Below are 3,776 nucleotides of genomic sequence, written 5' to 3'. Positions count from 1 at the left end.
CACTCGTCTGAAAAAAGGGGAGGTAGTGCAGTCCGAGATCCGGCAAGGGAATGGGCGGAGGATCTTATGCAGGATTGGGACTTGCTAGATATCAAGCCTTCTTCTGGTAAGTACTCTTGGTCTAAAAAAAGAGTAGGCCCTGGTCATATTGCTGCCAGATTAGACAGATTTTTCATTCAAAGCTCCTATTTGTTACTAGGTTTAGAGCCCAAAATGCACATTCTTGCTAGCAGTATCTCGGACCATAAGCCCATAAAGCTAGATCTTCTAGCCCATCCTGATCTGGGTCCTATTCCCTTTAGATTCAGTCCCCTCTGGGTCAAGGAGCCAGACTTCATGCAAATAGTCAAGGATTGTTGGAGTCAACCTATCAAAGGATCTCCTTTCTATATCTGGGAGGAAAAGCTTAGAAGGGTAAAAGGAGTACTAAAACGATGGGCTAAAACCCTGTCCAAACCTGATACAGAAATAAAAACCATTAAAGTCTCTCTTGCCACTCATCAAACGGATATGGAGAACGTTATAGTCACAGAGGAACTGTTAGGTCAAGAGCCCCATCTGCAATAGTGTTATCATAAGGCCTGCTTAGCTGAAGGAGAATACTAGAGATTAAAATCTCAAAATCTCTGGCTCAAAGCAGGGGACAGGAACACTGCTTTTTTCCACAAACAAGCCAAGGCCAGAAAATGCTTCAACACTATCTCTGAGATTAAGTAGGACAACAACACTCACAAGGATTTTGCAGACATTAAGAAAGTAACCTTTTCTCATTTTCTAAACCTGTACAGTGAAGAAAAGGATCAGCATCAATACTCAGATCTGTCAGACACTATTCCTTCTGCAATTTCTCCACGTATGAACGAGATCTTGGAGGCCAAAGTCACTAAAGATGAAGTTAAAAAGGCCCTTTTTGATATGGATCCGGATAAGGCCCCTGGGCCAGATGGCTTCTCTGCCAGCTTTTTCCAAGTTTGCTGGCTGATTGTTGAAAAGGACCTGCTCAAAATGGTTCAAAAGTCACAAAATACACAGAAAATAGGCGGCAGCACAAACTCTGCTTTCTTAGCCCTCATACCCAAGGAAAAAGGCACCAACAACTTCAGCAGATTCCGTCCGATTTCCTTATGCAATACTGGGTACAAATTAATCACCAAAGTAATTGCAAATAGATTGAAGCACATTCTTCCCAAAATAATACCGGAGAATCAAGGAGGCTTCATCCAAGGAAGGCAGATCATGGACAACTTCACCCTGGTTCAAGAGGCAATTCACTCAAGTCTTCTTTGAAAAGAACAAGGTATGGTGATTAAACTTGATTTAGAAAATGCCTTTGATCAAGTAAATCATAGCTTTCTTTTAAAAGTCATGAGCAAGTTTGGTTTTGGAACAAACTTCAATAACTGGATCCGGGCATGCATCTCAGAGCCATGGATTTCTCCCCTTGTAAATGGAAGAGCCACGGATTTTTTCAAAGCCACGAGAGGGCTTAGGCAGGGGTGTCCCCTTTCCCCTCTGCTATTTGCCATCCAAGCCTCTGTTCTCAGCTTCCTGCTAGACAAAAAGATGCAAGATCAAGATATTAATGGACTGTGTATTGCAAGAGGGGTCAAAAGCATAAATCACACCTTATTTGCGGATGACACTCTGCTTTTGGGTGCTGCCTCTCTTTCCTCTGCCTCTAAATTTAAAGCAGTTTTGGATGAATTTAGTGAGGCCTCAGGCAGCGTTGTAAATAAGAACAAATGTCACATCTTCAGCTGGAATACTTCGCCTAGATTGCTCTCTGCTATTTCTATATGTTTGGGATTTGCAGCCTCCTCTTCTTGGACTTCTTTCAAATACTTGGCCCTTCTTGTAGTTCATAAGAGACTTGCAAGCAAAGACTGGCTCCCTTCTCTTGAAAAACTCAAGTCTAGGATCCAAACCTGGGGTTACTCCTGGCTCAACTCTACTGGAAAATCCGTCCTAATCAAATCTGTGCTTTCCAACCTCCCTCTATTTCAATTTGTTGGGCTTCTCGCTCCAGCATTCATATTTAAAAAAATGGAAGAGTTCATGCGGAGGTTCTTTTGGAAGGGAGGAAAACAGAATGAAAACAAGATTCCCTTTATCAGTTGGGAAACCATCTCCAAGCCACTTGTGGGAGGGTGGTTTGAATTTCAAAAACCTTTGTTAGCAGAATGTGGTTATGGCAGCTAAGATTATCTGGAGGATTATCGCGTCCAAGCCTGGCTGGGCCCAATTGGCCCTCTAGAAAAAATACTTCAGAGTTCCTCACTCTAGCTGTTTAGACAATGTGATTCATTTGCCTAACTCGTCTTTCCTCAAGTTGTATGCTAAAGCTGATCCTTTAATCAAAGCGCACACCTACTGGATCCCAGGAAATGGCAAAAAGATCAACATCTGGACTGATAAAATCATGCATATGGACCCGATTGAAGACAGAGCCTCCATTAGAGCGTTGCGATGCTGGATGGATAGAGAGGGGTTGTGTTCGTTGTGGGATATCTCTCTTTGGAGCGATTCTGATTGGGCAGGATGGAAAAGAATTGAGGTGCCGGCCCATCTGACCAACGAATGGTCCACGTTGCTTGACCTTCTCCATGGATTGGCGCCCACGCACAGGAGGAAAAGAGATGCGAAAGGTTGGGGGCCGAATGCCAGAGGCTATACTGTCTCCACGGGATATGCCAAGCTGAATGAGAAGCCACACGTCCCCCCCAATCCAGCACCTTGGCAGGGGGTCTGGCGTTTCCCGTCATGGCCCAAAGTCGACTTTTTTGCCTGGCTCCTTTGCCATGGCAGAATCCTAACGTATGACACATTGCAGAAAAAAGGGTTCTACGGTCCCTCCATTTGCTCGCTATGCAATGAAAATGCAGAGACAACAATCCATTTAATTCTTGAATGCAACTTCTCTAAGCAGATCTGGTTCTCCCTTATTCACATCTTGGATCCCAATTTTCTGCTCCCTTGTTCCATTGCTGATCTTTTTTCTAATTGGGCAATCAGATATCCTGGCCCCCCTCCTAAAAACCAGATAATCAAAACTGCATGGGTATCCTTCCAAAGGTTATTTGTTGGCAGATATGGCTAGAACGAAACAGAAGAATTTTCAGAAATTCTAATCAGAATCACAAGGCCTTAGAAATCAAGATCAAATGTCATTTAAAGGAGTGCTTGACTGATATAAAAGATGATTCTAGCCTCAGCCAACAGGATATCGCTTGGGGATCATTCCTTGACTTGCAATTTCAACCAGCAGTTAGAAACGTCCCTCCTCTTAAAGACTGGCAAATAAGGAAATCTGAAGCTGACTTTCAAGACTGGCTCAAATTGCATTCAAGGCACTCTCTCTTTTTTGATGGGGTAGCTAAGGGCAATCCGGGCAAAGCTGGAGCAGGAGGTGTTGTTGTAAATCCAATTGGGGAAAAAATTCATTCTTTTGCTTGGGGGCTTGGACACTCATCCAGCATTCAAGCTGAGGCTTTGGCACTCTTGCAAGGCCTCAAGATCCTTAAAGAACTAAACATAAATGAAGCAAATGTTATAGGTGACTCCCAGATCATTATAAACACAATGGTTTCCAACTCCCCAGATGTGGATCTTAAACTAGCAAGGTTGATATCCAGAATTAAGGGCTTGGAAAATGCTTTTCAGAAGTTGAATTACTACCATGTGCTGAGAACTCATAATAAAGACGCGGACATTGAAGCCAACAAAGCTGCCCTCCTCTCTGCTGGGGTCAAGATGAAAGACGAAGAAGAATCATGGGA

Source organism: Pinus tabuliformis, chromosome 6 (assembly GCF_031772625.1).
Source record: "Pinus tabuliformis cultivar Carrire ecotype Pingquan chromosome 6, CPIR1, whole genome shotgun sequence".
Taxonomy (NCBI): Eukaryota; Viridiplantae; Streptophyta; class Pinopsida; order Pinales; family Pinaceae; genus Pinus; species Pinus tabuliformis.
This window is presented reverse-complemented; position numbering follows the sequence as displayed.